This window comes from Trichomycterus rosablanca, chromosome 14, assembly GCF_030014385.1.
Source record: "Trichomycterus rosablanca isolate fTriRos1 chromosome 14, fTriRos1.hap1, whole genome shotgun sequence".
NCBI classification, from domain to species: Eukaryota; Metazoa; Chordata; class Actinopteri; order Siluriformes; family Trichomycteridae; genus Trichomycterus; species Trichomycterus rosablanca.
In genome coordinates this window covers 22,007,806-22,024,059 of record NC_086001.1, presented here as the reverse complement: position 1 = coordinate 22,024,059, position 16,254 = coordinate 22,007,806, and the positions used below count along the sequence as shown (strand labels likewise).

The window sequence follows — 16,254 nt, the reverse complement described above, 5'->3', positions numbered from 1 at the left end:
TGAAAGTGTAACATTAAACTGTTTGAGTGATTTTAGAATCTGTGAGGCAGTGATACATTTATGAAGATTTTCTTTTTCAATTTATTAACCACCATTTATTAAGTGCTGTGAAAAAGTATTTACCCCCTTTCCTGATTTCTTCTTTTCTTGAATATTTATTTTAATATTCAGATATTAAAACTAAATTAAATAAAAGACAAACTGAATATTTAAAACATAAAAGAGAACATTTGTGTACATTACAAAATGGTAAATGTGATAATTTTCACCTTAAACTTCTTTCTTCTCAAATCTATTACAACCCCAAATCAGAAAAAGTTGGGACAGTATTAAAAATGCAAATAAAATAATGAAAATACTATTAAAAAGAATAAAAAATACATTAATAATAACAAAGTCACAAATCTGTACCCATTCAACAAGATGTAATGTATTTCTAGCACCACTAGATGGGGATGATGAACTCATTACATTACATTTTCAGCATTTAGCAGACGCTTTTATCCAAAGCGACTTACACAATGAGCAATTGAGGGTTAAGGGCCTTGCTCAGGGACCCAACAGTGGCAACTTAATGGTGGCGGGGCTTGAACCGGCAACCTTCTGTTTACTAGTCCAGTACCTTAACCACTGAGCTATCACTGGCCCCCCAACTCCACATGATTATAAACTTCACTTTAAAAGCCAGTTAAACGGTAAATATTTTAATTTGGCTTTTATCAGTTTAGCTAATAATAAATGCAGTACAAGGAGACCTTTACTTTACCTTTGAGTTATTTGATAATTTTTGTTGAAATATTTTGCAATAGTTATTTGTTCTTTCCTATTGTAACAGACATAGCACGCTGTGTCTTTAAGAGACATCTCGTGAGAGTTGAGTGTGGGGAAGGCGGGGCTAAGCATATGCACTGTTGTAATTAGGGATGCATCAATACCATTTTTTCCCAACCGAGTACGAGTACAGGTACATGTATTTTTGTACTCGCCGATACCGATACCGATACCTATTTAGAATGATGCAATCTGGAGCATTATGGGATAGTGTAGTTTTTAGAGTAAAATAGTGCAGTGGAACAGTTGCTTCGGTTGCCATCACTTGCTAAAAAAAAAACACAGCACAGACATCATTGAGAAAGCTTTTGACAAGCTAACGTAAACGTTCATTAATAAACGCACGTAATTAACGTTGTGCACATCATACATGCGATGCGATTCTGCTGATTGAAATATTTACTTTAAAAAGATAATACAGTCCGATCCCATCTGAGCCGATTCTATCAGCACATACATTCGTGGTTCACCTCGGTAAATCGTAAACGACTCTCGGCTCCCGCTCTGTGGTAATGACCAGTATAATTAAGCCTGAGCTTTATAAGGTAAGCGAGTCACACAAAATGTTCTGTAGTAGTTGGTGTTTATTTACAACCGCATCGTTCATTATAACAGTAAACACGGAGAGATGACTGAGAAAAGAAACTTACGCTGCGCTTAAAACGAGTCGACTCATGAATCACTTGTATCGACACTGTAAACAGAGTATTGAACACACACACGTCCTGTAACAGCGGTCGCTGCTTTTGTAACCGGTTATCTTCACTGTTAGCTCTATTTTAAAGGGTTTTCTTTTTTCTCAAACGGAACTAAATAACATTAAACGTGTATGTGAGCGTGGTCAGTGAGAATAATTCAGTCTGTCTCCTGTGGGTGAAAATGAATTGCTTTAGTTTTAGAAGTGAAAAAATCTCGTAATGTCACGCCCCCCGGTCAGGCACTCGCGCCCCACAGACAAGTACTCGCGCCCCACAGGTTGAAAATCCCTGCGTTAAAGCAGCAACGTGCACTAGGTACACGGTATCGGATGTTAGTATCGGAGCCTCGTTTGCGAGTACGAGTACGAGTTAATGAGCGCGGTATCGGGCCGATACCCGATACTAGTATCGGTACTCATCCATCTCTAGTTGTAATAGAGCTAACTTATATCTAACTTCTCTCTTATATTTTTAGTAATGCTACCATGGTGTTCCTACTATAATTCTTTTATGTGTAAAGGGAATCGTAGCAGCCGTTTGGCCTGACTTTGTATGGTCACTGCAGTAATAAAAGAGCCGTTATTGGAACGTCTACAGTTGTGTCTGTGTGCTGTGTGTGTTGGCCCGGCCCTCTAACTTTTCTGCGGTCATCCGGAGCACCTGGTCTCTCACTCCGGGTAAGAAGCATTACAAGTGGCGCCTGAACAATTGTCTCTGGACCTGACGTCCTACTTTTAGTGGATATTTTTGTATTTTGCAACTGTTCTTAACCAGCTAGACGCTCTATAAACTAGCCGGGAGACTTAAACTAAACTGTGCGTTAGCCGTTAGCAACGAGCTACTCGCTACGGAGATATACGCGGCAACAGCGCGAGCGGACTCTGGACACACTGCGTGAAGTCAAACACGGTCGGTGGATTTTTTCATGTGGGACACTGTTGACTGTGTTAATGCTTTTGCGAGGAGCAAACAGTGAGTGTTTTCGTGATTTTTTTTTTGCGTGTTTGCATCCTACTTTGCCTGACTGAACTGTTTACCCCTCGTGTGTGTGTATACGGCTGCACATGTGGGTGAAACTGCACGTTTTCCTCTCGCTCCGCCCCTATGTTTTGCTGGTTGGAGTGAAACGGATGCTCAGTAATTGTACAGTGAGTGACTTTAGTGAATGTTTGCCTGTTTTTGGTAAAAAAATTTTCTCTAATTCTCCTCTTCCTCGCATTGTGCGTGTTCGCACTGGACTAACACTCGGACCTTCTAAAGTTAAGTGTACTCATAACCTTGCATATTATTGTAACCGCTGGAAGAGAGAAAACAACCAAACCTGAGTTTCAAAGTGTTAAGTAATGCCGTATGTGCTTTGTTGCCTATATAGGTCATCATTTTGTTCCATTAATACAATTATTAAGTTCAAGTTTGATATATTGAAATTAATCGGTTTATCATTGAAATTGTTAATGACTTGGGGGTTTACTCTGAAAATGGTTATTTCAGTTATTGTATTTATTCGGGTAATCTGAAAAATTTTCATTATACTGTACTAATTATATTTGCAGCATGTTCTGTTCCCCTGACTCACAGACTGACTTACCTCACCCTGCGCCTGCTGTCAGACAAAGGCGTCCACAGCATTCAAACAGCGAACTGAAAGACCAAGTACAGTCACTACAAGATGAGGTGAGACTCCTCCAACAATGTTTAAATGACTCGCTGAAATTACAGAAAAGCATGTTTGACCAGTGGAGCAAATCTAGTGTCTCAGCTATACATGTTTCAGATGTTAATCACATTCATTCCGCCCGAGTCACTTCGACACCTTGTACAATGTCTTCACCAACTGATGTTCCAAATGCCAGGGTGCCTGCCTATAACCACCAGTCTAGCAGCTGCCTATATTTGCTGGGGATGGTAAAGTCTTGCCTGAGGATTGGCTTCAGTCCATGAACATTTACAGAAATTTACTTGACTTAACAGATGGGCAGGTGTTCCTTAAACTTCCGCGGTTCCTAGCCAAGGAACCACGGAAATGGTTTAGTGTCCTTAGAACAGACATTGTTCTAAGTCTTTCTGCCATCTGACAACCAGGAGAGAGTTCTGAGGGGAATTCTGGACCGGTTTCAGGCTCCTGAAAAACCACTTCCTACTTTTGTAGCTCACATGCTTAGTGAGTTCAACAAACTGCTGAACCCCCCCACTGAACAAAGCCAAATTGATCTTATATGTAAGCACACTCTGGAGAGATATAGAGTGGCACTCCTCTGTCTTCAGTAATAGATCTTCTTTTACGGACCCATGAGCTCCACTCTGTTCTTGGCCCCAGCAGTCGTCGCAGCTCGAATGATCAAAAATGGGGTGACCTACCTAAGGAAACGCATTGTTTCAAGTGTTCTCTACCTGGCTACACGTCTCGCACCTGCCCTAATTGTAATTCCACTTCTCAGGTGAACGCGAGTGGTCACAGTATCTCTACTGATAACACACCTCGTCCCCTTAAATCCCTGGTGGATGATCCTGGGGAAGACACCATGTCTGGCGAAAAGCGTCCTAGTGTCATGGAAATGCCAGGCAGTCAGAAGGGAAACTTCAGAGGAGGGAGGATGTTTTTCAGAGGCAACCCTCCCTCCAGAAAATAATGCCTCACTCACCTTGTGCCAACCAGTCAACTCAGCCTGTCTTAGGACATGTAGAGGATGTTTCCTCAGAAGTTTTCTGGAACACACCTTTTAGAACCAAAGTAAATTTCAAAGGTAGAGCACTGCCTGCCACACTGGACACAGGCAAGGCAAGGCAAGGCAAGGCAAGTTTATTTGTATAGCACCTTTCATACACAGTGGCAATTCAAAGTGCTTTACATAAGGAAAAATTAAAAATTAAAAGCATTAAACATTCCTGAGATCTAGAACCTCAGAAAGACTTCTTGCAAACATTTAGTTACAATTAAAAACATGAAATTCAACTTGAAAAATTAAAAGAAAATATTGTAAAATATACCCTACAATTTGGTAAATACGAAATTAAAACAAAAGAAATAAGCAAATAAAACATAAAAACTAAAAGAAAATATAGTAAAATATACCTTACAGTTTAGAGAATATGGAATTAAAACAAGACTAAAAGAAATATGGTAAAATGAGGGTAATAGTAAAAATATCGAGCTCAATCATAGGCACAAGAAAAAAGAAAAGTTTTTAACCTGGATTTAAAGATTTCTATGTTTGAGGAACATCTAATATCTCCTGGCAGTCTGTTCCAGTTATATGCAGCCCAACAACTAAATGCTGCTTCACCATGTTTAGTTTGGACTCTGGGCTCTACTAGCTGACCTGAGTCCATGGATCTAAGAGATCATCTGGGTTTATATTCTCTGAACAATTCTGAGATGTATTCTGGGCCGAACCCATTCAGTGATTTATAGACCAGTAGCAGCACCTTAAATTCTATTCTGTAACTAACCGGAAGCCAGTGTAGAGATTTTAGAACTGGAGTGATGTGCTCAGTTCTCTTCGTCTTAGTTAAAACTCTTGCAGCAGCGTTCTGAATGAGCTGTAACTGTTTAATGGTCTTTTTGGGAAGTCCAGTTAAGAGACCATTACAATAGTCCACCCTACTGGAGATAAAAGCATGGATCAGCTTCTCTAGGTCTTGTTGGCACACTAGACCCTTGATTTTGGCTATATTTCTAAGATGGTAGAAGGCTGTTTTGGTGATGGTTTTAATATGGCTGGTGAATGTAAGATCTGAGTCTATTAGAACGCCAAGATTTCGGACTTGGTCTTTGGTTTTTAGAGCCCGGGAACTGAGGTGTTCAATGACACTAGACCTCTTTTCTTTGTTGCCAAACACGACAATCTCTGTTTTGTCCTTATTTAACTGTAAAAAATTCTGGCTCATCCATTTATTGATGTCCTCTAAACACTGACACAGTGAATCTATTGGGCTGTAATCATCTGGTGAGAGAGCCAGATATATCTGTGTGTCATCTGCATAACTATGGTAATCAATGTTGTTAGCCTGTAGCATTTGGCCTAATGGCAGCATATAAAGATTGAACAGGAGAGGTCCGAGAACTGATCCCTGGGGGATTCCACATGTCATAGCCACTCTGTCAGATTCATAGCTGCCAATAGTGACAAAGTAACTGCGGTCTTTTAAGTAAGACCTGAACCAATTAAGGACTGTTCCGGAAAGTCCAACCCAGTTTTCCAACCTGTCCAGCAGTATTCTGTGATCTACAGTGTCGAAGGCTGCACTAAGATCCAGTAAAACCAGAACTGATATTTTACCTGAGTCACTATTCAGCCGTAGATCATTTACCACTTTTATGAGAGCCGTTTCAGTGCTGTGGTGAGCTCGAAAGCCTGACTGAAATTTGTCAAAAGAACCACTGGAATTCAAAAAAGATTGTAGACAACTTTCTCAATGATCTTAGCTGTGAAAGGAAGATTTGAGATCGGCCTGTAGTTGTTTAACACAGACGCATCCAGAGTTCTCTTTTTTAGGAGTGGTTTAATGGCAGCTGTTTTAAGTGATTTTGGGAAAACGCCTGATGATAGTGAGCCATTAACTATTTGTTGCAAATCAGTTTTTACAGAGTTAAAAATAGTTTTAAAAAATTCAGATGGCAGCATGTCGAGACAACATGTCGATGATTTAAGATGCTGAACTGTTTTCTCCAGAGTTTTTTGGTCTATTGTATTAAATTGTGACATAATAGTCATGTTATTTTTAGGTGTCTGTAGGGGCAGCATGGTTTTATTGTTTGACTGAGTGGAGTTAATGGTCAGTCTAATAGTTTTGATTTTTTCACAGAAGAAATGAGCAAACTCATTACATTTATCTGTGGACAGAAGTTCTGGCGTGATCTGTTTTGAAGGATTTGTAAGCTTGTCGACCACGTTGAATAGAGTGCGGGTGTTGTTGATGTTCCTGTTAATGATCTTAGAGAAGTGCAGCTGTCTAGCCCTGCCTAACTCTGAGTTAAAACTACAAAGGCTTTGCTTATAGAGATCATAGTGGATTTGAAGTTTAGTTTTCCTCCACTTATGTTCAGCTCTCCTGCATTCTTTTTTCATATCCATTACCATCATTGTGTTACGCCATGGTGCTTTCTGTTTGCTCAACGTTTTCATGACTTTTACCGGAGCAACCACGTCCATGACAGTCAATATTTTCACGTTAAAGTTATCCAGGAGTTCATCAACTGACTCTGCAATTAAAGTTGGTGATATAGCTATGGCCTCCATAAACCGAGAACTAGTACTTTCATTTATATTCCTTTTCTTAACAGAAACAGAGCTAGTTTGATCATCTGGAGTGATCAGCATTTCAAAGAAGACACAAAAATGATCAGAGAGGGCCAAGTCCTTGACCAAAACAGAGGAAATGTTAAGACCTTTAGAAATAACTAGATCCAGAGTGTGCCCTCGAGTATGTGTAGGCCCTTTCACATGTTGCAATAGACCAAATGTGTCAAAAAGTCCAAAAAGTTCTTTGGTGTTGTTGTCCTTGTTATTATCTAAGTGGATGTTAAAATCCCCAGTTATGATGATGAAGCTGTACTCAGTGGAGATAAGTGACAGTAGTTCAGCAAATTCATCTATAAAATGTGCAGAGTATCTTGGAGGTTTATAAATGGTTAAAAATAAAATGTTGGGAGTACCCTTTAAAATAAAACAGAGGTATTCAAACGACTTAAAATTGCCAAGTTCAGTCTTTTTGCACTGGAATACAGGGGCTTCCTTATACAGGGGCTTCCTTATCTGCTATATGTGCTGACCTTGTCCCTGTGAATGATTCTAGTACATCCAAAGCTCAACCTTGGACAACCCCACCAATACAGTTAGCTGATGGTGCATCTTGCGAACCCTCAGGCATTACTTGGCTGTCAATAGGTTTCCAGGGGCAGCGTTTCTACCATAGATTCGTCATCATTCCAAACTCACAAATGATTCTGGGTATGGATTTTTGCTACGTGCTTCAGTCAGTATCCACATTCCATCCAGAACAGTGACAATTAATGATGACAACCTTAATTATGCCCCCAATGCTGATGAGACCTTCCAGAGTGAGTACATGACATGTCTGGATGCTCCAACTCATGATCTGCATAGCAAAGTGGAAGAAGCCTCACTAGACTCAAACCAGAAAGGAAAGTTGTTGAACCTACTGGAGGACTTTGGTGATTTGTTTAGTGGTCGCCTCGGTCACACATCTTAAGAATGTCATTGATACTGTTGATGCTAGGCCAATCTGCCTTCCACCTTCTCGCACATCACCTGAAAAGAAGAGAATTATTGAGGATCAAATTGATAAAATGCTTAAAGACAGTATCATTGAGCCCTCTCACAGTCCATGGACTGCTCCGGTTGTAATTGTGAAAAAACCTTGTGGAGAACCAAGGTTCTGTGTGGACTACAGAGGTCTGAACCAGCTTACAGTGAAAGACTCTTACCCACTTCCAAGGGTGGATGAATCACTAGACTTCTTGGCTCGAGGAAAATTTCTCTCTACTATTGACTTAGCACGAGGCTACTGGCAGGTGGCGGTAGATGAGGATTCAAGGGCCAAGACTGCTTTTGTTTCACACTGTGGATTATACCAGTTCAGGGTCCTCCCATTTGGCTTATGTAATGCTCCGGCAACCTTCCAGAGGCTCATGAGTACAGTCCTTGCTGGCCTAATTTACAAGACTTGCGCCGTGTATCTGGACGACATTGTCATTGCATCCCCAACTTTCGAGCAGCATTTGAAAGACTTGGGTGAAGTCCTTGCCCGGCTCCAATCTGCTGGCTTGTCCATAAAGCTAAGCAAGTGTCAGTTTTGTCTCAGTGAACTCATCTTTCTCGGCTACCGCGTTACCCCCGATGGTATTCTGCCTGACCCATCCAAAGTAAGCGCTGTAATGGACTTCAAAACCCCAGGGAATATGAAGCAGGTGAGACAGTTCCTGGGATTGACGAGTTACTACCGTCGCTTCATTTCTGGTTATTCTCAAGTAGCTGAACCATTGTTTGCACTCATGAAGAATGATGTAAAGTTCACATGGGACTGAAGTTGCGAATCTGCCATGAATACACTGAAAGATCACCTGACTTCTGCACCAGTGCTAAGATTTCCTGATTTCTCACGCCCATTTTTCATTCATACCGATGCCTGTGATGCTGGCCTAGGTGCTGCCCTGATGCAGAGAGATCAGGATGGTCAAGACATTGCTGTGGCATATGCAAGTCGTTCACTGCATAAGGCAGAAAAGTCATATTCTACTCCAGAAAAAGAATGTTTGGCAGTCATCTGGGCTCTAGAGCACTTTAGATTATACATTGAAGGCCTGCATGTGACAATTTTCACGGATCAGAGTAGCCTGAAATGGTTGATGTCACGCCCTAACCCTTTGGGCCGACTCGCAAGATGGTCTTAGACCGCAGGACTTTGATTTTAGCATTGTCCATAAGCCAGGAGCTCGTAACAAGGTTCCTGATGCTGACAACAATAAGGTTGCTGACTTGGTTTCACATGACATTGACAATGACGCTACTGAACCACATTTCTTGCCAGACACTTCTCATGCCGCAGATCCCTTGGCTGACTCTGGTCCTGACACAGTTGGTCAGTATAATCTTAGGCCCAGACGAGTGCCTAGGGTCACTTCTGATTGGTCAACTAATAGGTGGACTAACCCCTACCATAGTGACAGACTTAACTATTAGTCAGTGCTCTGTCCATTTTCTGTTATGGTTTAAAAGACATTTAATGAGGTTGTAAAGAGGGCACACAGTTTTGGGTTGCATGTTGTTTCAACCTTTAACAACGCAGTTTTATGCTTTTGTTGTTGTTTTTGTTATAAAAAAAAAAAAGATATTCCAATCTGGCTCATTTTAAGAAACTACATCTTTGGGTTATTTGTGTATTGTAGTGTACACCAATGTACGACATTATATTCTGTATATTCTGTGTGCATATCCTATTTGTTTAGAAAACTCATCTTTCACATGTTTGATCTGATTTTAAGTTACTGTTCCTCACTGTGTACGGCTGGGGTCAGCCTTTGTTTAACCCGGGGGAAAATGTAACAGACACAGCGTACTGTGTCTTTAAGAGACATCTCGTGAGAGTTGAGTGTGGGGAAGGCGGAGCTAAGTATATGCACTGTTGTAATAGAGCTAACTTATATCTAACTTCTCTATATACATGTTTAGTAACGCTACCATGGTGTTCCTACTATAATTATTTTATGTGTAAAGGGAATCGTAGTAGTTGTTTGGCCTGGCTTTATATGGTCACTGCAGTAATAAAGGAGCCGTTATTGGAACGTCTACAGTTGTGTCTGTGTGTGTGTTCGCCCGGTCCTCTAACTTTTCTGCGGTCATCCGGACCTGGTCTCTCACTCCGGGTAAGAAGCGTTACAAGTTTAACCATTGTGCTGGATTAAATAAATGTAAGAAGATACAGCATTAAAGCATAATCTCAATAAAATACGCTACAATTTAACACTATAATACAATACAATACAGCAACAGTAAGTCTGTGTCTGTTTCTGTTGCTATATTCTGAATTTTGTTTGTTTGTAAACTGATGTTAGTGAATTAAACCTACATCTCGCTGATGGTCTGATCAATAAGCTGTCTGTTCTGACATGCTGCTTAAGCCTGGCTAGCTCAGTCGGTAGAGCATGAGACTCTTAATTTCAGGGTTGTGGGTTCGAGCCCCACGTTGGGCGAGTATCTTCATTTAACATCTACAGAAACCAAAAGGACGTTTTTCCACTTTGGACAGTCGGTCTCCGGTGACTTATCAGGGGCATATTTGTGCTTGTAGGACTGTTGTTTACTGGATGTTTTCAGTTACTTATTTCCACTATTGGGACTACACACTGTTGTTGTGTCTCATATCCATTTGATTAACAGGCGGGTTGTGCAATAAAAGACACTTGTCCCTGGGTGGGCTCGAACCACCAACCTTTCGGTTAACAGCCAAACGCGCTAACCGATTGCTCCACAGAGACACACGTGCAGATGTTTCATTGGACGGTACACACGGGTCACATGACTTGCTAACTTTCACAGCAGGGCAATTAAGTTTGGCTAATTAAAATAATCACATGTTTCTGACCTGAATGTGTTGTGGGAATTCAAAATAACCCTTAAAGATTGACACAGACAACCGGGATAATGATAAAAGAAGCTGAGCTGAGGGCCAATCTCAATGCAAACGCACACATGCCTTTACAGGAGAGAAAGGGCGACTCTGTCTGCCCTATCACAGTATTTATACCCCGCTTACTGCCCCTTCAGGCTAACTCTGCTCAGCAACCCAGCTCAAGGTCAGCTTCCCAAACCAAACTTGTTTATCATCCTACAAGAATAGTCAGTTTGTTAGAAACATGGCGTACTTCCACAAGAATGCACCCGTATCAAAACCCCGCGTGCACCCCCACACACACAGTCCTGACACCCATGCATTCCCACGGAAGCAAGATGCCCATGCCAAGGTCAACATATCTCTGGACCTAAGAAACCTTCCAAAAGTCTCTTCTACCTCTGCTGATTGAACTAAGAAAGCAGAAACGTATAAGTTTAATGCAAATAACTAATAAAATATAAAATTTCCATTCACAGAATCTCATTCCCAGGCCCAGTAACAATTTTATTATTTAGATCAGGCCTTTTGGACCTAAAAAAGGGGAACTGATAGATAGAATAAAAAAGTGTTCATAAACTTTTGGCATTTGTCCTTCTCCTTTGACCTCTGTGTTGCAACAGAGTTACACATCCCAGCAATAGTTAACCATAGCACCTATTTATATAGGTTTTTTGTGTGTTCTCTAAACCCAGCTCCCTAACCATTAACTTAGCTTCGGGCTATCTCACCATTAAAATTCAACTAAGTTTAGGCATAGGCTCACATTTCTCACGCAGACACAGACTATATAAGCCTGCTTCATATACCTAATAAATTGGAAGACTTATTATAAGTGTGTGTGTGTTTAAGTCTCTCCCAGTGTACACTTAAGAATTCAAAGGCTTGTTTTCTCATATTCAGTAAACGACACTGGAGTAGAAGATCTGAGCAGCAAGATTTTCTTCAAAAGAACTTGATGTTCTAACAGGGTCTGACACAACTACCCGGATATTTAAACGGCTTAATCTAAGCCACAATCCCTGTGTAGCAGTAAGATGCTGCTGTGGAATTACAGCTTTGATGTATTAAGTTCTCTTGTGCTGTCCTATAGCCGTTTCAGTCAGGTGAAGTTTACAAAAGAAAAAAACTTGTGATTGGGTCTTTAACGGCCAAGTGTATGTTTCAAGGAGCGTTTTGTCTGTGACATTAAAAACAAAGTACGAATAAGACACACTCTGGGAATGAGCTGTGAGATTTGGTTTACGAGAGCGACGCCTTGCCCATGGCAGTGGTAGCACAGCAAAGAATGGTCACACACTGAAAAATGTCCCTGTGCAAAAGTAACAACTGGATGCAGGGGATTGAGCCCTGGACCTCATACATGCAAAGCATACACTCTACCACTGAGCTACAGCCGCTTCTGTGACACAGCAGGATTGCTGTGGCTCAATAGCGCTATTGTAGCGAATAAGACTGACAGGCAAGACATGGTCCCTAATTAAAACGCTTTTGAATGGAGATGCTGGGGCTTGAACCCAGGACCTCATACATGCAAAGCATGCGCTCTACCACTGAGCTATATCCCCAACTTGTGCTTCCCAGGTAAACCTCCAACGGGTACGAGAGTCTTTGCAACAAGAGAAGCAGAACCATGAGCAGGAAAATACATTAAACACTCAGTTAACAAGCTCCATCATGTCATGCAAGCCAAAAGAAAGTCCCATCCAAAATTCATCTAACTCCTGAACCTTTGCTCAGTCAGCTGGGTGAAGTTTAAAACGGGCTTGTGATTGAGTCTGACTAAGTACCTGGATATTTCAAGGGATTGTGACACTCTGGAGCTCATACAGGCACGGCATGCAGTACCTCTAAGCTGCCATCCCTATGTAGAGGAAATGTGCTGGTGTGGAAGCACAGCATTAATGTGGTAAATAAGACCTGCAAGGGAAATTAGGAAAAGAGTTGTGATTCTTAAATTAGCCAAGGGGGAATGTGAACTAGAGCATATTGGTCATGTTTTAAAATGAGAGCATGCATGTTAAAGGCACGAACGGGGATTGAACCCGTGGTCTTCGGTTTACGAGAACGACGCCTTACCACTTGGCCATCGCACCTCTCCAGGTAACTGGCAGAAAGTTGAAAAAACTTTCTTGTGCAAAAGTAACAACTGGAAGCTGAGCACATTCTTAAAGTTCTAGAGTAACAAAAAGAACACCAGCTTGATAGTGACCGTTCTTAAAACCATTGGATTTAGAAACACACTTGAAACTTTTTTCTATCAGAGGGAAAGAACAAGCTACTGGAGATGCAGGGGATTGAACCCTGGGTCTTATACATGCAAAGCATGCGCTCTACCACTGAGCAACATCCCCCAGAACTGGCACCAATGCAACAGGTACAGGACTCTTTGCAAAAACAAAAAGAGCCCCATGACCAGGTATCTTTAGCCTCTAGCAGGCAGGGGATTGAAAATTTAAAGGCACACTTGCAGAGTAATCTGTGGTAGCTGTTAAGAATTGGCTCTGCAAGCCAGTTGGCTCCAAAACACATTAAACACTCAGTTAACAAGCTGCACCGTGTCAATAAAGCAAATAGAAAAGCTGGCTAAAAATAACCAAACCCCTGGCCCTTTTGCCCAATTAGTTAGGTAAAGATTAAAACTGATTTGTGAATGGGTCTGGAACAACTACCCGGATATTTGAACGGTTTAATCTACCACTGAGCTACATCCCCGACTTCTGCTGCCCAGGGTAAACCTCCAGTGGTGTATAAAGTACCTGAAGGCCATACTTGAGTAAAAGTACAAGTATCTTACCAGAAATTTACTTAGATAGAAGTAAAAGTCACCTTTTAAAATATTACTTAAGTAAAAGTCTAAAAGTATCTGATGTTTAATGTACTTAAGTATTAAAAGTAATTTGATATTAAATGTACTTAAGTATTAAAAGTAGAAGTAAAAGTAAATGCTGTTAGTATAAACTGAAGCGGCCATTTAGAAAAATATAAGATTGTTCTTTTAAGCCTGTAAACCACCTTAACAAGCTTTTTTCTTGCTTCCATCTGAACATGATCTGTGCCAATTCATGATTATAATCAGCTGTTCACATCACCTATTTGAAATCACGTCATTATTTAGTTGTTTTTTAACCTTATTACGAGGACTAAATTGCCCTGTTCCAACTTTTTTTAGAATGTGTTGTAGCTTAAAATGCATGTATGTGTATGTTAAGAATGAAGTTGACCAGACAAAACATGAAATATTTTGGGTTCATAAAAGATGGAATAAGAGTCGATGTAAATGTAAGAAACACTGCATTTATTTTATTTGCATTTTCTATACTGTTCCATTTTTTTTATTTGGGTAGTACATTCAAGTTATAGATACTGTATATATCCCAATAACCTAAAACAACTGAATTTTGGCAGAATTAATTTAAAAGCAAAACTCAAGCAAGTTTAACTAAACGTGTGGCACTTTTAACCCTTTAATGATCTGCTCAACCATTAGTATGATCTAAATAGCTGGGTAAAATAAGCTGTATTTAAATAATCTTTTTTGGGCTGTATCTACTCCCTGATTGGCATGTGTTAAACGTAAAAAACATTGGTATTCTTACTTTAAGAAAACACCATTTCTAACTTGTGTCAACCTGAAGCAGCAGCTGAAAAATCATCCATAAAATTTTGAAAGTTGAGTTCTTGTTGAGACCATTAAACGGTTAAAGACGTGCATGTTCCTCAGCACCATGAATGTTTCCTCTGTCAGTGTGTAATGATGTAAGGTACCCTGACACATTACCAACATGGACTGTAGTGTAAAAACTCACCTGTTGTATTCTGGCACTGCTCACACTCACCAGTGGGGTCCTAAAAGAGTACTATTGGAAAACTCCTTAGCTTTACTTACCTGGGTGAGTCCATCCTCTGTAGAAGGGGAGGGGTGAAGAACCTGTAAAAGAGAAGAAATGTTAGATAAGTATATGCTGTAAATATTGGAAATGTTGTTACTGAATGGGTTTGATTATTGTTTGTAACTTATAACATTTTGCCATATTTGATGCTCTGTGAACTAGATATTTATTTTGTTATATATTTTGTCTTTACCTGTATGAGGTATGGTATGATCCAGGGGAGGAGCTACCTGTTTAAATACAGCTCTGGAAAAGGTGTAGGGGGTTCTTTTTTCTGGAGAAGGGCTAAAAGCTATGCTAGGCCTGTGACTTGTAAACATCAATGAATGTGACTTAAGTGACTTTGCAGTCACAAGTCTGTTTCCTCTGGTGGTAGAGGTTGAGTTTTCTTTTTTTTTTTTCATAGCGCGCTTGTAAATATTTTGATTGTTGTGGCCAAAAATGAAGGTGACGGGGAAAAAGAACAACTTCTGTGCTCCTGCTAATTCTTTTCAGTGCTTTCAACCATTCACCCTACATTACCCATAAAGAGTGCCCTTTTCTATTGTTTTGTGGTAGTCTGGGAACATGCTTTATCACACAATGTAATACAGAAGTTATCTGAGGAAATATTTGTCTGTAGGGGAGTTTTTAAAAATGATGGAACACATCATGTCTGCACTGAATTAATTACAAGCTAATGTAGTGAAACGTTTTATTTGTGGTTCGGAAATGTAGTGGAGTACAAGTGAAAGTTGCCGAATTTTTTTATACTCCAGTAAAGTACAGATACTCCAAAAAACTACTTAAGTACTGTAATTAAGTATTATTACTTCGTTACTATACACCACTGTAAACCTCCAACAGGTACGAGAGTCTTTGCAAAAAGAGAAGCAGAACCAGGAGCAGGAATCTCTAGCCTCTGTCAAGTGAGGGATTGCAGATTTAACAGCACACTTGCATAGTCTTCTGTGGTAGCTGTTAAGAACTGGCTCTCTGAACCGGTTGGCCCCAAAAGACATTAAACACTCGGTTAACAAGCTCCATCATGTCATGCAAGCCAATAGAAAGTCCCATCCAAAATTCATCTAACTCCTGTACCTTTGCTCAGTCAGCTGGGTGAAGTTTGAAACAAGCTTGTGATTGTGTCTGACTAAGTACCTGGATATTTCAAGGGATTGTGACACTCTGGAACTCATACAGGCACGACATGCAGTACCTCTAAGCTGCCATCCCTGTGTAGAGGAAATGTGCTGGTGTGGAAGCACAGCATTAATGTGGTAAATAAGACCTGCAGGGGAAAATAGGAAATTAGTTGTATTTCTTAAATTAGCCTAGAGGGAATGTGAACTAGAGCATATTGGCCATGTTTTAAAATGAGAGCATGCATGTTAAAGGCACGAACAGGGATTGAACCCGTGACCACTTGGCCATCACGCCTCTGTTGAAAGTTGAAAACACATTATTGTGCAAAAGTAACACCTGGAAGCTGAGCACCTTCTTAAAGTTCAAGAGTAACAAGCAAAACGCCAGCTTGATAGTGACCGTTCTTAAAGCCGTCGGCTTTAGAAGCACACTTGAAGCTTTTTTCCTAGCAGAGTGAAACAACAAGCTACTGGAGATGCAGGAGATTGAACCCTGGGCCTCATACATGCAAAGCATGCGCTCTACCACTGAGCTACATCCCCCGGAACAGGCGCCAATGCAGGTACAGGACTCTT

General features: G+C 40.6%; 4 non-coding genes across 4 annotated transcripts; all 4 read right to left on the bottom strand.

The window, feature by feature from the left end:
• Positions 1-12,157: 12,157 nt before the first annotated feature.
• On the bottom strand, positions 12,158-12,229 carry trnaa-ugc (transfer RNA alanine (anticodon UGC)). Its single transcript has one exon. It is a non-coding gene; the product is annotated as a tRNA-Ala (tRNA).
• Positions 12,230-12,685: 456 nt separating this feature from the next.
• trnat-cgu (transfer RNA threonine (anticodon CGU)) lies at positions 12,686-12,757 on the bottom strand. The gene has a single exon. It is a non-coding gene; the product is annotated as a tRNA-Thr (tRNA).
• A 186-nt stretch (positions 12,758-12,943) lies between these two features.
• trnaa-ugc (transfer RNA alanine (anticodon UGC)) lies at positions 12,944-13,015 on the bottom strand. The gene has a single exon. It is a non-coding gene; the product is annotated as a tRNA-Ala (tRNA).
• A 3,134-nt stretch (positions 13,016-16,149) lies between these two features.
• On the bottom strand, positions 16,150-16,221 carry trnaa-ugc (transfer RNA alanine (anticodon UGC)). Its single transcript has one exon. It is a non-coding gene; the product is annotated as a tRNA-Ala (tRNA).
• Positions 16,222-16,254: the final 33 nt, after the last annotated feature.